The sequence below is a fragment of the Triticum aestivum genome, chromosome 6B (genome assembly GCF_018294505.1).
Source record: "Triticum aestivum cultivar Chinese Spring chromosome 6B, IWGSC CS RefSeq v2.1, whole genome shotgun sequence".
Classification (NCBI taxonomy): domain Eukaryota; kingdom Viridiplantae; phylum Streptophyta; class Magnoliopsida; order Poales; family Poaceae; genus Triticum; species Triticum aestivum.
Window position 1 is genome coordinate 255,558,334 of NC_057810.1, and position 24,830 is coordinate 255,583,163.

Consider the following 24,830-nt stretch of genomic DNA (forward strand, 5'->3'; position numbering starts at 1 on the left):
TTGGATTATTGGAAGAACTTGTGTTGTCAATGTTATAGTGCCGCGTATTTCATTTTTGTAGGAACCAAACTGGAGTCCCTCGGGCTACTTCAAATCTGTTTTTGATTCGTTTTCCATAGCGATGTGATACCGTTTACACTTTTGTAGGCACCAAACTGGAGCCATCGTGTCTCATGTTTTCAAAACTCTCTTAGTGAGCCAAGTCAATCTGGCACTCTGCATTTCACAGTTGTTCCAAGAATTCAATTACTCAAGCATGGCAAGTAGTGAAAAGGTTTATTTGCTATTTCACAATTATCATTACCTATTTTGATAAATATGCTAAACGCGTTAATGTTATCTCAGACTAGCATTTCACAGTACTCTATTGACTGAAAATGGGTGTGTGTCCTGCCTCTCTGCTTGCGGAAACTATTGCATTGCCGACGGACTGTTAATGGTAATAATATGTGATTCGTTGCATGCTAAATCTTTTCTATTGTTATGACTGGTTCATACATGTGGCTTCCTGAAGTTGTTGATGTATGTTTTGACCTGTGTACTGTAACCTATCATGCAGATTGGAGGAGCCAGTGAATCTGAAGTTAGCTAGGACTGAGTAAAAGATGCACTTAATGCCCAATAAAGCTATTGTTGAAGAGGGTATCGTGCCAGGTACTACACCATGTAAACTTTGAATATGGCTTTCAATAGGTTTTGGTGTTCATTGATCCTAGCAAATTGATACTCCCTCCGTTCATCAATATGAGATGTTCTAAAAAATTCTGCATTGGATGTATATAGACATGTTTGTGTGTTTGTTCACTCATTTCAGTCCGTATGTAGTCCATTTTGAAATATCGAAAACATCTTATATTTGAGAGCGGAGGGAGTATCTTGCTTTTGGTGTTCATTTCTCTTATTCAGTTTGTATCTTATGCATTACTATCCCGAGAATATGGTTCATCTTTAATGGATATGCAGGATGTGGTGGTGTTACCCTTCTATATGCATCAAAGGCTTTGGATAGATTGTGTCCTCCTGACAAAGGGTATTTTAGAGGTTGCTAATGACCCCTTCAAGAACCCATGTAAATGCCCATATTGTTCCCTCTTAACCAATGTCAAATAGCTACCAACAATATTTTTCTATGCTATATGCAGCCAAATAGATGTTTGTTTTGTTAGATAGGTGTGCATTACGAAGAGTGTGGATCAGAACTACTATTCTAACTTTGTTTTCCTTTTTATGCACTACCTGAGATGTACTATCAGTATTATTTTGGTAGCATGCTCCACATATTATCAGATTTCTAAGGAATGAACTAAAATTGTATTAAAAGGTGTAACTGATAGATCATGGCACGACTTATTGGCGCGACAATACCCTACACACATTTCAATGGGGGTGGGTCCCTCGTTCCCTCTCATCTCCAATGAAAAAACGGCAATCCTCCGTAGCCATAACTTTAAGTGGATGTAGCATTGCTCATGATTATATGGGTAACTTTGTATGCTTGTATTATAGACCTCCTTCTTTATAAATGTTATTGCTGGCATAGTAGTGATCAATGATATTTACTCTGGTAAAGGGACAAGCGTGGTGGCCACCACGAGAAGCTCGGACCTCCTCCACGTGGTGATGCCAGCCTCCTCCATCATGTCCAACCCCGCCGCATCCACGCCCGCAGGCAGCTCCAGATTGAAGTGGAACAGCAGCGCGGCGAGCGCGAGCTTGATGTGCGCCAGCCCAAACATCATCCCCGGGCACATCCTTCGTCCTGCTCCGAATGGTATGAACTCGAAGTTTGTGCCCATGAAGTCCCTCGTGGCGCCGCCTTGCTCCTGATCAAACCACTCCGGCAGAAACTCCTCCGGCGCGTCCCAGTGTGCAGGGTCCCTGGCGATCGCCCACGAGTTCACGAGCACCGTGGCGCCCACGGGCACGTCGTACCCGAGCACCTGGCATGGGCTCCTGCACTGATGGAGCGTCAGCAGCGGGCCTGACACGTGCAGCCGGAGAGACTCCTTGACGACCATGTGTAGGTACTGGATGTTGCCGAGGCTTTCCTCCGTCACCTCGCTGTGGTCGGCCAGTGCTCGCCGGACCTCCTCCTGCGCCTTATGCCGAACCCTCGGGTTCCGCATGAGCTCTGCCATTACCCACTGCAGCACCGTCGCTGCAGTCTCGCTGCCGACGGCGAACATGTCCTGCATGTGTGAAAGAAACAAAGTGGCTAAAGATTAGTAATTCCATGGCGCGCATGCACGGTGTGGCGTGGAGATCGCAGCCGGATCACTGGAAGACCTTACAATCACAACGAACTTTATGTTCTCGGTGGTCAGTGGGTGCTAGGAAGACGGCGGCTTTCCTGTACCGGTGGTCCTGGATAATGGCGTCCATGATCCCACCGGGCTCGCGGCTGACGAGCATCGCGAGGCGCGATGACGGAAACAGGTCCGGCAGGCTCAGCCCGGGCCTCGTGCGGAACATGTCCTCGAACAGCTTCAGGCACGCATCGCAGCCCTTGAACGGCCTGCTGCCGATGATGGCGCGCACAGTGGAGTCCGTGATGTAGGCCGCGATAATCTCTGTCAGGTTCATTGGGCGACCCTCAGACGGCGACGGCGAGGAGAAGGCGACAACGCGGAGGAGGCAGCCGAGCTCGTCCTGGCGGACAGGGCGGAAGGAGTGGACGCTGCGGGCGCTGAGGAGCTCCCGGGTGCAGATCTTGCGGAGCTGGCGCCACGCGTCGCTGATGGGCGCGAAGACGAGGCCCTCGGAGCCCTGGAACCAGAGGCGCGACATGGGGCCGACGGGCCGAGACGCGAAGGTCGGGTCGTGGATCTTCAAGATCTCGCGCGTCGTGTCCGGGGACGAGGCCACCACGGCCGTCACCTCACCGAAACGGAGCAGCATCAGCGGGTCGTGGCGCCGCGCCAGGTCGCGAAATGCTTGGTGTGGGATCGCGCCCGCGAGGTGGTGCAGGTGGCCGATCACCGGCGGGAGCCGTGCGACGCTGGACGACTCAGGCGGTCTTGAGGCGAAGAGAATGAGGGTTATGAAGGCAAGGACAGGCACGAGCAGGAGTAGGTGGAGCGGGACTTCTGAAAGATACAAGCTATATCAGCGTGCAGTAGTGTCAATATTTGTCTGATCTTTTTATTTTTATTTTTTTTGCGAATCTGGTATGCATAATGCATCACACAATTGTTGTGCATCCCAGATCTGTGGCTTTGTGCAGCTCATGTCAAAGTTTACTGCAGTTGAGCGGTTTATCAAATGATCTAGAATCTTTTGCGCGTCCATGGAACCTAGGAGGATTCACTTCTATACGTGTTTGGCCGGGGGTAATTAGAGTTGGGAAATGAGAATTAAATGGGTACGAGACTTCAAATTTATTGTTTGGCTACGGGATTAGGAATTTATAACAGGGAAGGGGGCAACCAACATTGTATGCAATGAAGCGGAACCTCAAGAATATGCTTCCTCTTCTATTCTTTAACATGTTCCTCTTTTGTTATTCTGTATTTAGTACGTACAGTATGTTCCTTGTCAGGAAGGGGAGTAGGGATATCTGCAGTCAACAGCTGATAGAGCCGGCCTGTACGTGATCGATAAGCTTTCAATTACTAACGGCAATACAACACCGTATTTTCCAGCCAGTTCCACTTTCCCAATTTATATATCGTGGTTATGGTGTACCCCTTTTATGTACACTATGATCTGCCTAGTTGTTGTGTGCTCTTGTTATCATGGTTTGGCAATAAACTCTCTATACAGTATATTATGAACCTATCATCTGCCAACTATCCTTACTTTTGGAGCCTATTTTTGTGTGTACTTGTGCCAGATTATATTAATGCACACAGCATATACAGCACACATGAGCTCTCTCAAGTTGTGCCAGTGTGCCGCTCCAATAACGTGTTCCTCCCAAAACCTGTATCCGACCATATTCCTTGTGTGATACCGATTGAAACTACAATGCCTAAATCCAAGGTCTTTCGTTTTGAGAACTTCTGGATCTCACACCCTGGTTTCTTTGATGTTGTTCAGTCCACCTGGAATATTAGTTGTTTTGCACAAAACTCTGCTGCGATGCTTTGCAAAAAGTTTATGAACTTACGATATGCCCTAAAGAAGTGGAACAAACAAATTTCAAGACTGAATATGTGCATTGATAACTCTAATTGGGAACTGCTTGAGTTGGATGGGATTGAGGATAAGAGGACCCTTATGATACCTGGAAAAAACTTCCGTGCAATTCTTAAAGAGCATCTGGTTACCCTCCTTGGGTACAAACATGAATATTGGAAGAAAAGATACATTGTTCTTTGGTTTCAGTGTGGTGGAGATAACACCAAATTCTTTCATTCAGCGGCGAGTGAACGATTTCGGCGGAATTCTATTGCCTCGTTATAACTCCAAGATGGAACTACTATCTCTGACCATGCAGGGAAAGCGCAGGAACTCTTTCAGACATATAAAAACAGGTTGGGCATGACTGAACCTCATGAGATGAAGTTCGGTCTAGCATGGATTATCAAAAAAATTGAGGGGCTTGATGAGCTGACAAAACCCTTCACACATGAAGAGATAGACAAAGTTGTCCAGGAGATGCCTTCTGATAGAGCACCCGGCCCGGATGGCTTTAATGGGTGCTTCCTCAAATTTTGTTGGCATATTATAAAACATGACTTCTACAAGCAATGTGATGACTTCTATGATGGAAAGCTAGATTTACAGAGCCTCAATTTGGGGTTTATTACCTTGATCCCCAAGATACTTCTCCTGAAACGGCGAATGACTATAGGCCCATCACTTTGCTTAACTGTTGTCTGAAATTGATAACCAAGTTAGCTGCTAATCGTCTGTAGAGAATCATCTTGGAAATCATCCACAGATATCAATACGGGTTCCTCAAGGGGAGATCGATCCAAGACTGCTTGGCTTGGGCGTTCTGTTGGGGAACGTAGTAATTCGAAATTTTCCTACGATCACGCAAGATCTATATAGAAGATGCATATCAACGAGATGGGAGAGTGTGTCCACGTACCCTCGTAGACCGAAAGCAGAAGCGTTTACTAATGCGGTTGATGTAGTCGAACGTCTTCATGATCCAACCGATCCAAGTACCGAACATACAGCACCTCCGTGTTCAGCACACGTTCAGCATGATGACGTCCCTCGTGCTCTTGATCCAGTTGAGGAAGAGGGAGAGTTCCGTCAGTACGACGGCGTGGCAACGGTGATGATGACATTACCGGCGCACGGCTTCCCCTAAGCACTGCGACGATATGACCGAGGTGTTAAACTGTGGAGGGTGCACTGCACGCAGCTAAGAGGTTGTCTGTTGTCCTTTGGGGTGCACCCCTGTCCCCGTATATAAAGTAGGAGAGAGGGAGGTCGTCCGGCTCTGTAGGGCGCGCCAAGATGGAGGAGTCCTACTAGGACTCCAAGTCCTAGTAGGATTCCACTTGGTGGAAGGGGGGAAGAAGGAAGGGAGAGGGAGAGGGAGGGGGAAAGGGGGGCCGCGCCCCCTCCCCTAGTCCTATTCGGACTCCCCATGGGGGAGGGGGGCATGCGCCACCCCCTTGCGGGCTGTCCGATCTCTCTCCTATGGCCCATTGCTTCCCCGGGGGGTTCCGGTAACACCTCCGTCACTCTGTTTTTACCCGGTACATCTCGGAACTCTTTCTGTGTCCGGATAACATTTTCCAATATATCAATATTTATGTCTCGACCATTTCGAGACTCCTCGTCATGTCCGTGATCTCATCCGGGACTTCGACCAAACCTCGGTCATCAAATCACATAACTCATAATACAAATCACCATCGAACGTTAAGCATTCGGACCCTACGAGTTCGAGAACTATGTAGACATGATTGAGACACATCACCGATCAATAACCAATAGCAGAACTTCGATGCTCATATTGGCTCCTACATATTCTATGATGATCTTTATCGGTCAAACTGCACAACAACATACGTTCTTCCCTTTGTCATCGGTATGTTACTTGCCCGATATTCGATCGTCGGTATCATCATACCTAGCTCAATCTCATTACCTGCAAGTCTCTTTACTCGTTCCATAATACTTCATCATGCAACTAACTCATCAGTCACATTGCTTGCAAGGCTTATAATGATGAGCATTACCGAGAGGGCCCAGAGATACCTCTTTGATACACGGAGTGACAAATCCTAATCTTCATCTATGCCGATCCAACAAACACCTTCAGAGACACCTGTAGAACATCTTTATAATCACCCAGTTAAGTTGTGATTTTTGACAGCACACAAGGTGTTCCTCTGGTATTTCGGAGTTGCATAATTTCATAGTTTGAGGAACATGTATAAGTCATGAAGAAAGCAGTGGCAATGAAACTGTAACGATCATAATGCTATGCTAATAGATGGGTCTTGTCCAAATGAAACGATAACGATCATAATGCTATGCTAATGATGTGATCAAGTTTATCAAATGACAAGACATGTCTATGGTTAGGAAACATAACCATCTTTGGTTAACGAGCTAGTCAAGTAGAGGTATACTAGGGACACTCTGTTTTCTCTATGTGTTCACACATGTACTAAGTTTCCGGTTAATAGAATTCCAGCATGAGTAATAAACATTTATCATTATATAAGGAAATATAAATAACAACTTTATTATTGCCTCTAGGGCATATTTTCTTCAGTCTCCCACTTGCGCTAGAGTCAATAATCTAGATTACAAAGTAATGATTCTAACACCCATGGAGTCTTCACTACAAAAAAATACACTTCCGTGATGATACGTGTTTGTCACAGTAGGTCATGTTTTCTGTCATGCATGTACATCCATGACGATTTTATGACAGAATCAAGATAGTCATACATGTGCTGTCGTAGAAGTGTTCCATGACATTACCAAAATTATCATCACGGAAGTGTCCACTTCCATGACGATAAATCGCGCGTCACATAAGTGCTTTTGTCAAGGGTGACTGACACGTGGCATCCACCATAATAGAACGCCATTAACCTATCGAGTCCAGTTTTGGATCCGATAACCCGTTAACAGCCCGGACCAATGGGGATTTTCCATGTGTAAAATCATCATTGGCTGGAGGAAACACGTGTCAGCTCTGCGTTGGCATAGGTGTCACTCGTCCAATGGGCGAGATGCGCCTATGATATGTTGACACGTGGACCGGCCCAAAAGTGGCCCATAAAGATTAAATGGGCCGACCCAACTAAAGGCCCAAAAGATTTTACGGACCATAATGGGTCGGCCCAGCTAAAGGCCCACGAGATTTTATGGACCATAATGGGCCGGCCCAGCTAAAGGTCCACAAGATTTTGCGGACAATAATTGGTCGGCCCAGCTAAAGACCCACGAGATTTTGCGGACCATAATGGGCCGGCCCAGCTAAAGGCCCACAAGATTTTATGGACCATAATGGTCCGGCCGAGCTAAAGGCCCACGAGATTTCGCCGACCATAATGGGCCGGCCCAGCTGAAGGCCCACAAGATTTTGAGGACACTAGTGGGTCGGCCCATTAACAGGCTGCCATATTTTGGGCCAAATGTCGGTCCATATTTGATCCAGTCCATTAATAGCCTGCCATGTTCCGAGCTAATAAAGGCTCATATGAGATCCGGCCCGTTAAAAGCCTACCATGTTGTGGGCCAAATTACGGCCCAGATCAGGTCCGGCCCTTTAAGAGGCTTTGCGCTAAATTATGGCCCATATCAGATTCGGCCCGTCAACTGGACGATGTGCTTTTGGGCCCACTTGCTAAAGTCCCATTTAGTAATTCGGCCTGATATTAGTTTTGGCCTTTTGAAGGCCCGTTTAACATTTCGGCCCTATATTTATTTTGTCCTATTAAAAGCCCGTCATATAGTTGGGCTTAACTACGGCCCGGTTTGCATCCGGCCTGCTCACAGCCGATAATCTGATTAGGCCAAACAAGGACCGAGGCAATATTGGCCTATTAAAAGCATGTGATGTGATTGGCCTAATCATGGGTCCGAGTCTATTTCGGCCAGCTGTCGGCCCGTGAGCTGTTCGACACGTTTCAGGCCCAACCAGCTTTTCAGCCTCCTAAAAGCCCATTGAGTTTTCTTGCGAAAAAGGGCCGACGGTTTACTCGGCGTATTAAAGGCCCGAATCTACTAGTGGGCCAGTTTACATTTAGGCCTGTTAATGGACCAAGATGACGGGGCCCATGATGCGGATCATACATAGTTATCTCCATGACAGCCCGATTATGTACCGTAATTTTACGGTTTCGCCGATTTACTATGAAGACAAGATATATATACAGTAAAATAACTGCAGCATCGTGAATAAGAAAAAACCTAGACTATACAATAAAGAAATTATGGCATATTACATCCACTGGGCATCAAAGTTCGCTGCTATGATAATAAAGCGCAAGCAGACAGCATATTACATACACTGGGCATCAAAGATCGCCACCAGTGCAAATAAACACGCCGACAAGATAATATACAAAACTGACAACACTTCAATAGAGTTCAAGAAAGGTTAGCTGTAGTGCAAGCAGCTGAGCAAGCTGATGAGACTGTGCTTGTTTGACACTTATATCCTCCTCACTCTGAAAGATAAACAAGAAAGACAGATGACAGGTTTTACACATATAAGTATCAGTCTTGACAATTCACCACATTTCTTATTGATGAATAAAGTGACACAGTATAAAATAGCATTAATACAATATGGTATTGTTCAGGTCAAGACATGGCATGAAATGACATTGTGAAGGAGTTTGCGGCTTCACGACACCACTAAATTATAGATCAAGAACTCATAAGTATCAATGGTTAGTGTGCTGTCAATTTATCCCATTTCTGATTGGCAAATAAAGAGACAGTTTAAATAATATTAGAATGATATGACATTGTTCATAGTTAAGACATTGCAGAATATGACACTGTGATGTAGTGGGTAGGTTCACCACACCACTGGATTACGGATCAAGAACAGAAGCATACATGCAGTGCAAAAGAAGATCACTTGCTCTGCATAGTTTAATTTACATGTTATGAAGAAGGAACTTGGTTGTACAACTGAAAACTTAAATTGATGAGGACAAACTTTTGTTTATGAACTACATAGTAAAATTTAAACATGCAATTTGATGCAAACACCAAAAATAAACAGCTGTTGCAGTCATACCTAACCAAATATACACAACAAAGTTTGAAGGCTTGAGAAGGACAAACTTACATTATTGGTGAAGACAGGCTCTATAAAGCCCTTGTCCATGGTGATGGGGAGGCAATTCAAGAAGTTTACCACATAATCTTCTTCATAAGCATTGCCTTTATTCTACATTTTGTTAAGAGTAAATATAGATGTGATGATATAAGAAAAAATGGAGAACATTTAAGATAAGATGAAGAGTGATGATACATAACAAAATAGCTATAAATGTAAGTACAACGATACAGGCAAAAGGTACAACCAAGAGCAATGCAGAGCTAAACTTCTTTAGTACCATCGGTGTTATCCAACCTTATGGTAAGAGTAAATATAGATCTGATGTGTAGAAAATGGAGGGCAAAGGAAAATAAGCTGCTAAGTGATGGTACATGAACAACTACCTGTCAATAAAGGGCAGCAGGTACTTACAAGAACAATGCAGAGCTAAAAAATTGCATTGGCATTGGATATATTCTACATTAATGTAACCATTCATATAGATCAGATAATTTGGAGTGAACAATTGATAAGCAAGCTATCATGCATACTGCTGTCACATAATGAACCAGGTATGTAAGCAAGTACAGTGATACAGGACAACATGTACTAACAAGAGCAAAGCAGCGGGCAGCATATTTGCGATATCCTGTCGTTCTTTTCAAACTGAAATTCTTCTTTGAGCAGGTTTCCTACAAAAAAGATCCGTAAGGCACATGCGGAAAAGAAGATGTTCAAATTGTCATGTGATTTCATAGATAGTACCTCATCCTGGGAACGAGACAAGTGCATAATAAGGTTTTTCCATTCAATGTCTTCTAAATTTAGCACAAGAGACTTCACCGGAAATTCGTTTATAGACTTGCCATCAAAGTGTGATTTCTTCAGGTAACACCGATACTGCTGCAATGCTTCCTTGAAAAGCGCAAGCAAGATTTGCTGGTCATGACTATCCAGATGGACCCTCGCCTACTTACAACAATGTAATGTAAATCATTGATGTGTTCAATCAGCAGAAAACAGGAAAATAATCACCATGAATAATAGCACTTACACGTAAGTGGGACAGGAAGATGTGAAAATGGTATTTGTCTTCACTATAATCTTCCCATGATGGGAATATATGCACGTAGTCTCTAAAACATTGAAAGCATTGTCTTTTAAATTGGGAATAACTAGAATGGGGTTCCAATCTGCAGGAATTGACCGTCTCTACAGTTGGGATAGGTCTTTGGCCCGTGGACTTGCTGTACTTTTTGCTGGAGTGGGATTTTTCTGTGGTACGTCTGGTGCTATGGCAACTGAAATCGTCATACCTTTTGCTGGAGTGCAGGTCCTATGTGGTGGGGCTAGTGGTGTAGCCAGTGAAGTATGGGTACAGTCTGCTGGAGTCGGTCCTACATTTGTGTCACTGGTTGTACATCCAATATAAGTGGGGTGATGTCTGGTTTCTTCAGCACCAGCACATTTTGCAAGGACTTTGTTGGTGCTCCTTCAGGTTCGGCAATCACCCTCTTCCTTTTTTATGTCTGATGCACAAGAATAGCATTTGAGGGAGAAACATGGTATGATGACAGATGGAATATGTATTGATAATGGATGGGCATGGAATCTCGACATATAGTATGAGTAAACTAAGCAGATGGCGGTGCAACAAAATATAAAAAATGCAAGACAACATATGCAAGATACGCGCAATCAGCAAAACATTTCCAAATTAGAACAGGCACCTTGATGGGTGAATAGGACAGGCCATCTGCCTTTGACTCCTCGAGGTTAGAATAGTCATTAGGATCATATTCTGAACAAGAATATACAATTGGGAGCGTATGAGTTTCATTGCATCCAGAATGACACTCAATGCCTTGGTGCCAATTTTGTAAGTCATTGCAATGTTCCACAATATTCTTCTGATGCGCGGATTCTGATATTCACTATAATTACGTATAATATCTGAGAACTATGAAAACATAAATAGTAGTGAGATTATCTTTGTAATGCAGAGGATATCCCAATATAGGGGCACCCCTGTAACACTTGTGTGCTATCACTGGATTCTGATGAGAGAGATCATGTGTGCTGTAATATGCTGCGTGCATTAATATAATCTGGCACAAGTACACACAAAAATAGGCCCCAAAAGTAAGGATAGTTGGCAGATGATAGGTTCATAATATACTGTATAGAGAGTTTATTGCCAAACCATGATAACAAGAGCACACAACAACTAGGAAGATCATAGTGTACATAAAAGGGGTACACCATAACCACAATATATAAATTGGGAAAGTGGGACTAGCTGGAAAATACGGTGTTGTATTGCCGCTAGTAATTGAAAGCCTATCGATCACGTACAGGCCAGCTCTATCAGCTGTTGACTGCAGATGTCCCTACTCCCCTTCCTGACAAGAAACATACTATACGTACTAAATACAGAATAACAAAAGAGGAACATGTTAAAGAACAGAAGAGGAAGCATATTCTTGAGGTTCCGCTTTGTTGCATACAATGTTGGTTGCCCACTCATGATGAATCACAACGCAAAAAGAAATGCAATTCCATGATGTCTCTCTATATGTGGCCACATGCATTTGGAAAATCAAGTGGGAGCATTACCTGACCAATTAAATGTGTGTCTGATAACTAATATAAGTATCATATCACAATTCGTATTTGAAGAGGTAAGCTTTCGACTTATGATTGGTGTGTTTAGCTTCAAGAGTGGACTGCTTCTAGTGCAACAAAAAGCAGCTACACAGAACATAGTGTAGATATAATGGGAAAACCATAAGCATCAGAGTAAAATAAGCAAAGTGGAACTTGCTGGAATATATGTGCTAGTATTGCCGGTAAGGCTAGAAAGGCTTCGGATACCAGCCTTCTTAACCTGAAGGTGCGGTATTGTTAATATCAGTGTAACTCTCAAAGGCGACACAGCTCCCCACATTTCATTGCTATTCTTATAGGATTCAAGTGGGCAGGCCACTACAAATCCTATTCGTATGTTTACAAAATCCTACGAATCAAAGAGGCTCGAAGAGTTCAAAGTTTCCATCACAACTGGCCGTATAGACCTCTACACTGCAAATGTCCCTGCTCATCTTCACTACAAGGAACATACTGTACAACTATCATACTCCCTCCATTCCAAAATATAAGTCTTTGTAGAGGTTTCCACTATGGATCACATACAGATGTATACAGATACATTTTAGAGTGTAGATTCACTCATTTTGCTCCATATGTAGTCCATGGTGGAATCTATACAAAGACTTGTATTTAGGAACGGAGAGGGTACTTATTAAAGAAGAACGGAAGAGGAACATTCTAAAGAAGAGCCAAGATTTTGGATAATAAAATATTCGTTGCGCAGTGCCCACACATGATGAACCAAAGCGCATTAAAAATGCAACTCCCTGATGTCTCTCTATATGTGGTGCACGTGCTTTTTGAAAGTAAAGTAGGAACATTAGCTAACCAATTAAACCTTATCTGCTTTAGTAATATCAGCATCATATCAGATTCGTACTTGAGCAACAAGTTTGGAATTATGAGTGGCACGTTGTTTAGCTTGATGGATTCAGGAGCAGTGCTAAGCAGGTACGATGATGGTACTGCATATAAAAGGAATGTCTGCATGCAATTCGCGTGACTTTTGTCATTTGGGTCAGTCGACCATTTCAGGCGGTTGGACGAAGATCCTATGTCTCCTAACCCTTCTTCTTCCTCGTCTCTGATTCTTCCCATACAGAACACCGCACGGGCCGCCGGCCGGACCACCGGCCCCCATTTCCTGTGTCCCTTCGCCACCCCCATCCCCCACCCCGCCCCCACCCGCATCGAGTTTTCTTTGTTCGGCGAGGCCCCACCACCGCCCCCACAACCACCGTCCCTACCCGAGTCCCTTCCTTCGCACCGGCGAACTCCGGCGAGCTCTGAAAAATCAACTGACCCAATTTTGAAATTTAGTCTATTGTGATTTAACTAGTATGGAATATAAAGGGGAAAACCATAAGCATTGCGAGTATAGTGTTGAGCATGCCATGGCGGATCTGAAGGTGTAAACCGGACAAAGGAAACTTCGCAACCAATGTTTACTTTCAACTAGCTAGTAAGTGATGGACAAGAAATCAGAGTAAAGTAGTGGCGATCTATTTTCTTGCTGTGATAAATAAGTTGAGCAGATACGAAAGAGTACCGCCTCTGGTGTGGCGCCGTGTTCGCATCTGCTAAGAATTTGACGGTGTTGCGGTAGCGACGACTGTCAGCGGCGTGGAAGCAGATCTAGGAGGGTAGACAGTGGCGGCGGGGCACGGTGGAAGAGACGGTCATAGGAGTGGCGCCGAAACGGTGGACGACGGCGGGGATGAAGGGAGAGGACGGGATGCAAGGATCCCGGTCCGAAGCTGTGGATGAGAGAGGTCGATCTCTTGTAATGGACGACGGCGTCAGGGTATCAGCTCTGGCATGCTGGAGGAGGACGGCGGTGGATGGGGTGGCAGGCGAAGGAGGCTGGGGTGGAGAGGGTGTTTTGTCGCCCACGGAGTACGAATGGGGAAATGGAGGGAGAGAAGAAGGGGGGAACCCTGTCTTCAGGGCACACTTGTCTCAAATGCTAGGAAATTTACAAACTTAGCCCCTGTTTCAAATTTCCTACATCGGAGCAATATTAGTTGGTTGGGGATAAGACGGTAATCTCGCATACACCGAATATTTGCTGACGAGAGTTTGTTTTTGGTGCCCACCGTGTATGAATCGGGGAGGGAATCAATTTCGGCCGAGGAGACACTGTGTGTTGGCGCCCACCGTGTATGAATCTAGGTGAGAGATGGTTATGTCACGTTTGAGTGAAATTAAAAACCTACCCCTATCGAAACCTATAAAAATCGAGCTGATAGGCTTTGCGTGGCAGGGATAGGTAGTAATTTCCATCTCGTAGATTTTGGTTTCGGGCAGTTACTACGACTTTCCTCGCTTCGTTCAAATTTTGCAGAGTGCACATTTACCGTGCCAACTCAATTCGAATCCCGTTTGTATTCTATTTTTGTTCGGGCAGGATCCATTTCGATTGGAATAAAATTCTATATACATCATTTTTTATATATCCTTTCAAAAGCACAACAAAGAATTCTGCTCCTTTATATTTATAATATGATTTACAAATACAATGATCTCAAAATCATAAGGTTGAATTCAAAAAAATTAAGTGAAATTATGTTCTACGAAAATGTATGGATCAGTAATATCTACATATTAAATAACATAGATGCGCGTGAATTCATATGAATATGCATGTTTGATAGATCAATTTTGGTTCGAGTATGATTACATGTATCATCATCTCGAATTCAAATATTTGAATCCTTTATGCTGACTCCTTTCACGCCCATCTCTCTCGCATGCATGCTCCTTCACGTAGCTATCACTCTCTTTTCTCTAGCTCACCCGCATGCTCACTTCATGTTTCTCCTATCCTCGCAAACATGGTCTCTTGACGTCTCCCTTGAGAAGTATCACACTCTCCCTATCATTATACATTACATGGTTTTCATTATCTCTCACGTCTCTACCATTCTCTGGTATCACTAGGTACCTAAGCTTTCTTTTTCACCGCCACACACATAGTCTCACTCATCCTTCACTTTGTCTTTCTCTCTATGGGATTCTCTCACACACCCTATATGTCTCTAGATATGACTCATACCACTAAAATTACTCTCTCTCCTGCAGACACAACATTTGTTGTGGTCTCCTTTCCGTCTCCATCCCAATTATAAAACTGACATTATTCATTTGTTGACCAATCATACAAACTCCCCCCCCCCTCTCACACACACACACAACTCCAGCTTCCACTCCCCTTCCCGACTACCATCTCTCTCTCACACACACACAAAACTCTTGCTTTCGCACCCCCGACTTGTATTTATCTCACAAACATTTATTGACTAGCCTCGAGATAGGTTTATACACCCGCACACTCGTGCTTCTACTATCGCATACATGTCTCTCTCCCGGGGATATGGAGAAATATGGCTGGACCTCGGAAGAAAAGGAAGACTTTGATCCTAAGAGGAAGGAGGAGACAAGCTCGGAGGAGGATGAAGTTCCATTGCCGCAACCTGGGGACATGCACGTTGAATTTAAGAAGTAAAGTCTCCCCAATAAAGCAAAGAGGCCTAAGATCCAGTTTATCCCTTTTCGTCTCTTGTAGGAAAATAAGCATGATTTATGTAAAAAGGTGTTGGAGCTCGAGTGGGAGATCCGAGAACTGAAAGATGTGAATTCTGTCCTCAAGTGTAAGCTGAGGAAGAAAGACAAGAAACCATATTCTTCATCACCACCAAAAGAAAACTAATTTTTGGGTATGGGCACTCCCCTTGGCTTTCGCCAAGCTTGGGGGAGGTGCCCTAGTATCTTATCAATCTCCACTATCTTTTGCCTTTATTTTCATAGTTCGATCCATGGCTATCTTTTGCTATTAGATGAATAAAAGTTTAGTTCAATCCTTTCTTTTTGTGAGTTTACTTAGTGATCAATCCTTGTAATCAAGTGCGAGATATAATAATGTTTATTTTGAGTTTTTCCTTCTTTACTTTCTTGCTGCAATAAAAAGAAAGGAAATAAAAAAATCATATGCTAATCTTATGGTAAGTGATGACATTACACAAGAAAAAGTATAGGTAGAAAATTTTATTGTAGATTGAAAAATATAGCATTGGTCAATGATGCAACACATCAAAGAATTAATAAGGGAAGAGAAGATTCACATATAAATATACTATCATGGAAATCTTTTGTGATTCTGAGCACCCATCAAAATATTATATGCCAAAATTGTTGACATTGGACAAGGAAGACAACTTAATGATTTATGTTTGTTCATATTCACATAGAAGTCATATTGTCATAGATCCTTCAACATGTGGTGCTTGCCCCTATCTTTGCTAGCCAAAAATTCCGCACTAAGTAGAGATACTGTGTGTGCATCCAAAACCCTTAAACCCATCTTGTTTGAGAGTCCACCATACCTACCTATGGATTGAGTAAGATCCTTCAAGTAAGTGCTCATCGGTGCAAAAAGGGCAATAAAAATTGCTTATAAAAATGTGAGATTGTCGGTGGGAAACGACACCTATGGGATCACAAGAATCCCTACTACGGTTGCGGGGCGCGGGGTTGTGAGAAGAGCAGGATCAACAGTCAGCACAAGGATCGTTTACCCAGGTTCGGGCCGCGAGGATGCGTAAAACCCTAGTCCTGCTTGGTGGATGTATTAAGTGTTCTTGAGCTCTCGAACTAGCCACGGGCACTATGTGGTTCGAAAGAGCCGAATCCTTTTCCAGTACACCATGGGCTTCCTTTTATAGGCGAAAGGGGCTGCCACAGTGGCACACAGGAGGTGGAAAGGCCTAAGGTATTGCGAGCTTATCGCTCGTATTACAGGACAAGACGCATTTAATGCGTGGCTTAGGTGTCCTCTCGTTTTATCGGGGATGGGAGCGAGGCCCATCCTGTCCCTCGCTGCTCCTTCTCGCTTCAACACGCGCCCTGGCCAGCGATGCATGCGGTGCCATGTAGGCAGTCAGGCAGCTGAGGTGGCGCGGTGGTGAAGCCTCCACGAAGACCTGCATGCCGCCACGCAGGTGCATGCTGAGTTGGCCTGGAAGCTGCATGTTGCCATGCAGGTGCCTGCCCAGCTGGTTGGGCTGGCAGCTGCATGCGAATGGTGGTGGGGATTTGGTTGGTGCGGGCCTGGCAGTGGCCCCGTTGTCGCCTTCGGTAAGGGTCTTGCCGGGTGGCCCGGCAAGGATCTTGTCGTGGCGTGCTGTCGTCCCCGGCAAGGACCTTGCCGGGGGACTTGTGGATTTTCCTCGGCAAGGATCTTGGCAAGGATTGTTGCTCTCCAATCCTTATCTGATCTTGAGTATTCTTTGTCTTCACAAAGATCTGCATGCCACCATGGAGGTGCCTCCCGAGCCCTGGCCCAACATGGTGGATGGTGTTGGAGACTGTGGGCTCGAGGGTAGCTCACTCTGTTGGTGTGGGCGAGCCATCCCGGCAAGGGCCTTGCCGGGGAAACCTGCTTCGCCCGTATGATCTCTGTGGCCTTGATCCTTGGCGTTGCCTTGTTTGTCTCGTGTCTTCGGCTTCTCTCTGGCTTCCCTCTTTTGTCCTGCTATGTGCATCCATGGCGCGTGGCTCCGACTGCCCGTGCACAAGTAAAGGGGTCAAAAGGAGAGCCCCTAATTTTGTACACAGACAGGAGCCCCCTGGCCTGGGCCACACATAAGTGTGACACGTTGTTGTGCCAGGCCTAGAACGGTGCGCGGGCAGGCGGGGCGAATTTCACCGCGGTAACTGTTCCGTCCGCTGCGCTTCCCCATGACCCGCGTTGAACGCGTGGCGTGGAGGTCGTGCGCGCATCCGTGACAGAAGCATGCTGGCGTCATCTTGTGGTGGGCAGTAAAGAGGCGGCTTGTGTGTCTCTTCGAGACTGTAGGGTCACTGCTCAATCACTGCCCTTACTTGGGAACCGTCGCTCCACGCATCCCACCGCGCCCATCTCTTGCGCGACGTTCGCTACAGGCATGATGCAGAGCGAATGACAGTCGCGCGGAATACGGGAAGTCACGCGCGCGTGGGTCGATTCCCATGCGCTTTCAATTGAGCGGGGAGGGCGGTCGACGGCCCCGCCCGTTGTCACTTCAACGGGCCGGATTGGCCGAGAGGGGTGCCCGAGCCTCGCCCCCGCCCCTTTATAAAGAGGGGAGCGGGAGGAACGACGCCTCTCAATCCGTCGTCATCTGCTTCTCCCAGTTCCTGCTTCCTCCTTTCTTCTATCATGGCGAGGGGGCGTGGTGACGCTTCATCAGTGGCTGCGAGGGTTTCGGCTAGATAACGCATCGCTCCTCCCCAAGAGCTCATGGCGGCAGAGCCGAAGGTTAGAGGGAGGGGGAGGGGCCAAGGTCGAGGCCTCTGCGGTGCTCGAGGGAGAGGAGGACGGGGCGGTAGATCGGCCTCGCCTCCGCCAGCGGTCCCTCCCCCGATGGAGGGCCACATCGGGGATAACCCTTGTGAGTTCTTCATCAGGCTGCTCCAGCCGCCGCACCGTCGTCTCTGCCTCCCGACTCCATTTGCGCGGGAGATGGAGCTGGATCCACCGCAGGCGTTGCGACTGCATATGAGGGGTTGTGGGAATAGCAGCACATGGGCCGATGTTGACTTCCCCGCCCCTCACGTCATGTACCTCCGCCGAGGGTGGAAGACCTTTGCCCGCGTCCATAGCCTGACGGAGGGGCTCACTCTCCATTTCAAATTAATGGAGAGTGGCCTCCTCTCCGTCAAGATCTTCAGGCACTTCGGGACTCGCGTAAGGTGCTGCATGGAGAGATCCTCTGACAATGAAGATTCCTCCTCGAGCAGGAGTGGCGAGGAAGACAACGGTAGCGACGACGAGGGTAGCGGGCGGCAGGATGACGGGTCCGACTAAGCGTCGGGCGCCGCTTCGGGTGGCACCGGCGACCCCATCATCCATGTCGTCGGCTCCTCGAACATTTCGGGGTCGTCTCCTTGGGCGCTGGCGTTGGGAGGCTGCAGAAGAGGAAGAGGGCGGGCCGCAAGGCCGTCAAGTCGGAGTACGCGGGCACCGATGCCTTCGTCGCGCATTGACGTCCTGCCGCCTCGTCTTCGAGCTCTTCCCCCAGTGCCGTTATCACCTGCCAGCCTTTGGACGGCCACCGAGATGTTCCCTTGGTGCCCTCTGCCACTCGTAGCTCCCCTAGGCGCCCCTTTTGCCCTTCTGCTTTCTTGTTTCATTTCCTGAGGAGAGGGACAAGAAAGGGATTACGGGCACCTTATCTCTTTTTAGTCTTGTAAGCCTTCGGGCCTTTGCTAAATTTAGAACTTGTAACCCCCTTGCTCATGTTTTTCATTTCATATGAACTATACCTGTATGGGATGTTTTTAATGAAAAAGGGATGTTTGCCGGGTTTTTCGTCCGTGGGTGAACCCCGCGACAAGGAACGAATCCTCTGTACAATACGTTGTCAATGAATTGGTACAGAGCAGATCGGCAGGCTACTCTTTCTGCCTCTTCCTGCTCCTTAGGAAGCTCTCCTTTTTGGAGGAATCGGACAGTGTGATGCGCCCATGCCGGAGCCTGTGGCTCGACGACAAGGACCAAAGGCATCTCTTCTGCCACGAGAGTGGTCGTCACTACGGCTATGGCCAGAGGCCCTGCCAGAGTCGGTTGCCCCGCGGCAGGATCGGCATTCACGGCAGCATCTTCACCAGCGGCTCCGGGGAGCTCGGTGGGGAAGTACTTGCCGGGGCCTAGCTTCCTCCGCTTGTTCTGCCCGGTCGATGGTTCGATGAATGGTTGAGTTAACTGAAGCACAAAAGTACCTGGTTCCACAGGTAGCTTGAGGGCAGCGCGCTTTGACAGGTAGTCGGTGATGTCGTTTTCCGTCTGAGGGACATGCTCTGCTTGTATACCGTCAAAGTGCTCCTCCAGTTTCCTCACCTAATCCACATAAGCTTCCATCAACGGGCTCTAATAATCTTTGTTTATCTGCCTGACGACGAGCTGCGAATCACCCCTCACAATGAGCTTCTTGACTCCGAGGTCTGCCGCGATCCTGAGACCGGCAAGCAAGCCCTCATATTCGGTGGTGTTGTTGGTAGACATCTCCCGGGGAAAGTGCATTTGCACGACATACCTGAGGTGCTCTCCGGTGGGTGCGACAAGTAGCACACAAGCGCCGGTGCCTTGTAGCGAAAAAGCCCCGTCAAAGTACATTATCCAGTTGCGGCTTATTTCCTTACAGGGGAGAGCGGTCTCCTGTACCTCTTCGTCGGGCGTCGAGGTCCATTCTGCAACAAACTCCGCCAAGACTCTACTCTGAATCGTCGAGGTGCTTTCGAAATTTAAACCAAAACTCGATAGCTCCAGGGCCCATTCCATGATCCTCCCTGTTGCATCTGGGTTATGTAGTATCCGTTGCAATGGGAGGCAAGTGACTACGCTGATCTTGTGCGCTTGGAAGTAATGATGCAGCTTCCTCAAGGCCATAAGGAGGCCGAAGAGCAGCTTTTGCACACCTGAGTACCTCGACCTAGCCCCCTGCAAGAGGGAGCTGATGAAGTAAACTGGTTGCTGCACCATTTTCTTCTTCTGCGCCACTTCACCCGGTTGCGCGGGCCCTGTCACACTGGTGTCAGCCTCTGCCGGGGACTCAGTCTTGCCGGGACCGAGCCCTACCAGGGAGGGTTCCGGCTCGCCATCTGTTGAATCTGCCGCTGCCGCTGCCTCTTTGTTGACCTCTCTCTGCGCCATTAGTGCGGTGCTAACCAACTGATTCATTGCCGCTAGATATAGCAGCAATGGTTCTTGTGGTTTGGGCGCAACCAGCACTTGGGTAGAGGAGAGGTACTTCTTAAAATCTTGCAGCGCTGCCTCGGCCTCCGGGGTCCACTCCACTGGGCATGTCTTCTTCAAGATCTTGAAAAAGGAAAGGGCACGCTCCGCGGACTTGGAGATGAATCTGCTCATGGCGGCAACGCAGCCAGTGAGCCAACACACGTCCTTGATCCGTTTGGGTGCCTCAATCTGCTCGATGGCTTTGATCTTATCTAGGTTTGCCTCAATCCCGCGCTACGACACAAAGAACCCGAGAAGCTTGCTAGACGGGACACCGAAAACACACATCTCAGGGTTCAACTTGAGGTTGATCTTGCGCAGGTTTGCAAATGTTTGCTCCAGATCTTGCACAAGTGTTGCTCTGTCCTTGGTTTTGACCACTATGTCATCCATATAAGCTTCCATGTTTCTATGTAGCTGGGGCTCAAAACCAATTTGGACTGCCCTTGCGAAAGTCGAGCAAGCACTCTTCAACCCGAAAGGCATCCATAAAATGCAATACATACCACATAGGGTGGTGAATGATGTCTTCTCCTCATCTTCTTTCATCATGAAGATCTGGTGGTATCCTGAATAGGCGTCGAGGAATGATAAGAGGTCACCCAGCTGTGGAGTCGACAATCTGGCCAATGCGCGGCAACGGGAAGGGATCCTTTGGACAAGCCTTATTGATGTTTGTGTAATCAATACACAGCCTCCACTTCCCGTTTGCCTTGCGCACCACTACCGGGTTGGCAACGTCGGATAGAGCACTCCTCTTACCAAGCCTGCTGCCTCTAGTTTTCTGATCTCCTTCATGATAAACTCCTTTCTTTCTAGAGCTTCCTTCCTGAACTTCTGCTTGACGGGCCGTGCGTGAGGACAGACAGCAAGATGGTGCTCAATCACTCCCCTGGGAACGCCGGGGATGTCAGAGGCTTGCCACGCAAACACATCGACATTTGCCCGCATGAAAGTGACGAGCTCGCTTTCCTATTTGTTATCGAGGGTGGAGCTTATGGTAAAAACTCCCCCCGTACCGTCCTCCTTGACGGGCACCTTCTTGGTCTCCGGTGGTGTAGCTCTGGACTTCTTGCTCTTGCCGGCGGAGCTCTCTGGCACGTCTTCAACGGGAGCGCAACACCCCAAAGAGGTGCGCTTGCCGGAGTGGGTGTGAGGGGTCTCGCCAGTCTTCTTCCCTCCCGGGGCTCCATCGACAGGAGCAAGTGTCTTGGCGGCAGCTACTGCAACTGCTTCCCGGTAGAGTTGGTCAGCGCAAATCAACGCATCTTTCTTGTCGTAGGGGACGGTGATGATGTTCATCGGCCTGGGCATCTTCAACGTGTTGTAGGCGTAATGTGAAGCCGCCATGAATTTGGCTAGTGCCGGGCGGCCGAGGATCCCGTTGTAGGGCAAGGGGATCTCGGCTACATCAAAGAAAATCCTCTCCATCCTGTGGTTCAGCTCGCATCCGGACGTCACGGGCAGCGTAACCTTCCCTTTAAGTTGGCTCCTCCCCGGGTTGACCCCTTGGAACGTGCCCGTCTCCTCGAGGTCTCCATCAGGGATCTGCAGCCTCTTGATCACAACAGGTGAGATCAAGTTCATACCGGCCCCGCCGTCAACCAACATCTTCGTCACCTTGAGGTTGCGGATTGTTGGGGAGACCAACAACGGCAAGCACCCGACCGCAGTAGTGCGGTCAGGGTGGTCCTCAGTGTCGAAGATGATGGGCGTGCTGGACCACCTCAGCGGCTTCCGTGCGTCGAGCGAAGGCTCCACCGTTGTGATCTCACGTGCCCACTGCTTGAGTTGGCGGTGGGATGTATGCAGCGAGGCGCCACCATCGACGCACATGGCTTCTGTGGCTTTCTGGAACTCGTGGTCGCCGGACAAATCGTCATCGTCGTGATCATCGTCTTCCTGCTTCTTGTCGCGGCCTTGGGCGGGCCTCTCTTGCTGATTATGCTTGCCGCGGCGGCCTCCCTGGCCGCCGCGCTTCTTGCCGGATCCCTCAGCACCCTCTTGGCCCTTCTCCTTGTCCTGCCGCTCGTACTCGGCTTTCTGCTTCTCAGTGAGCAGCTCCACTTGCCGGCAATTTTGGAGATCGTGGCCGTTGGTGCGGTGGATCTTGCAATACTGCTTGTCAGAGCCCCCTGGTTTATCGGCAGTCGCCAAGGCCCGGCAAGCGGCACACCCGGCAACCTCCTTTGCGGGGTCACTTGCCTTGGGTTTCTTGGTGGTGCCGGTATCGTCGGACCCCTCGATGGCAAGCAGGGTCTTGCCCTTACGCTTCCTGTTACGGCACCGGCCCTTCTTCGCCGGGGTGGCGGTATCATCCGTGGAGTCGGTTTCTGCGCCGGCGTCTTCGCCGGGGTACTTCCTTCCCTCTACAGCGCGAGCACACCGATCGGCCAAAACATAAAGTTCGGCCACATCCCTGACCTTGTTCATCCCCAGCTCTTCACGCATCTTACGATTGTGCACATTCTGATGGAATGCACTGATCACGGCGGCAGGATGAACGTCGGGAATGTTGTACTGCACTCGGCTGAACCTTTGGATGTACTTCCGCAGATTTTCTCCTTCCTTCTGGGGGATGATATGCAAATCACTCGCCTGGCCATGAGCTTGGTGGCCTCTGGTAAAGGCGCCAACAAACTCATGACACAGGTCCGCCCAAGAAGAAATGGAGTCTACCAGCAAGTGCATCAACCATGACATAACATTGGGCTTGAGTGCGAACGGAAAATAGTTGGCGAGCACGTTATCGTCGCGAGCTCCGGCAGCTTGCATCGCGATGGTGTAGATGCTAAGGAATTTGCGACAGGTGAGTCTTTCTGTTGTACTTCTCGCCAACGTCGGGCTTGAACGTACGGTGGGAGGGCCACTGGAACTGCCGCAGCTCCAGGTGAAGGCCGGACAACCCACCTCGTAGGGTAGGCCACCATAGCCTCCCGGTGCTGGGTGGTCCATGGTAGGCCCTGCCCGCCAGTCCGACTGGTGGCGCGCGTCACGCCGGCGCTCGATGGTGGTTCGAGCGTCTTCATGAACTCGCTCCCGAAGAACTTGGCGTTGGTCGCGCAGGGTTCGCGGGTCGGACGACGCTATGGAAATATCATTACGAGCGTCATCACGATGGACCGACACCCATCGTGGCCAGGATGGAGGAGGGGAGTGTACCGTGGCCGCATCGCCTCCGGCCCGGCCTCCGTTGGCATGCAGTAGCTCGACGGAGCGATGGCCTACAGGTCCCGCCGGCCGCAACTCATCATCGTTGGCGATGCCGACGAGGCTCCGGACGGTGGCCCTCCATTCATCAAGCTTCTCCGCAGCGGGAGGAAAATCGAGGAGCAGCTGCGCGCATGCCAGGGCTTCTGCTGGCGTGGGTGGCGGCGAAAGTTGTGTGGACCGCGATGTGCCTCGACTTATAACTGCGTTAGAAGGAGCCCCATCATGGCCCCGCAGCCGTTCGCCACCTCTGTCAGCACCTCGGCGTGCATGCTGGCCCTCCTCATCCTGTGAAGGGCGCACGGGACTCTTCCCAGGGCGGCGCCCAAGGTCGCCAACAGGGCGGTGCTGCTCATCGCGCACGACCTGAGAACAGCGTGCCGTGGGCGCCGGTGTTGGCGTCTTGGAGGTCGCCCTGCTGCCGTCTGGCGGCATGATGGCGCCCTTGGAGGGCCCCGCGCTGCCTGCAGGGGGCCCGACTCCGTCTCTAGAGCCCGGGATGCATGGCTCGTCGCCTGGCATATGAACGATCCCGCTCACCAGTCCTGGACTGCGAGGGTGATGTGAATGTTTGCGGGCCGCACCACGGGTTCTCTTCGCGACTGGCCCGTTACTGGTCCACACCGGTACTGGCAGTCCGGTCCCAGATGAACCGATCGTCATGGTCGTCTTCTTCTTAGGAGCCATGGCGATGAAGAACTGCTAGGCCAACTACTGGACCAGATTCTCACAATTGCAGCCCCTACTTGGCGCGCCAAAGGATGTCGGTGGGAAACGACACCAATGGGATCACAAGAATCCCTACTACAGTTGCAGGGCGCGGGATTGTGAGAAGAGCAGGATCAACAGTCAGCACAAGGATCATTTACCCAGGTTCGGGCCGCGAGGATGCGTAAAACCCTAGTCCTGCTTGGTGGATGTATTAAGTGTTCTTGAGCTCTCGAACTAGCTACGGGCGCTGTGTGGTTCGAAGAAGCCGAATCCTTTTCCAGTATG

The 24,830-nt window shown here is 48.5% G+C and overlaps 1 pseudogene; it reads right to left on the reverse strand.

Moving 5' to 3' along the window:
* Positions 1–1,507: 1,507 nt before the first annotated feature.
* LOC123139143 (premnaspirodiene oxygenase-like) lies at positions 1,508–24,521 on the reverse strand (annotated as a pseudogene).
* Positions 24,522–24,830: the final 309 nt, after the last annotated feature.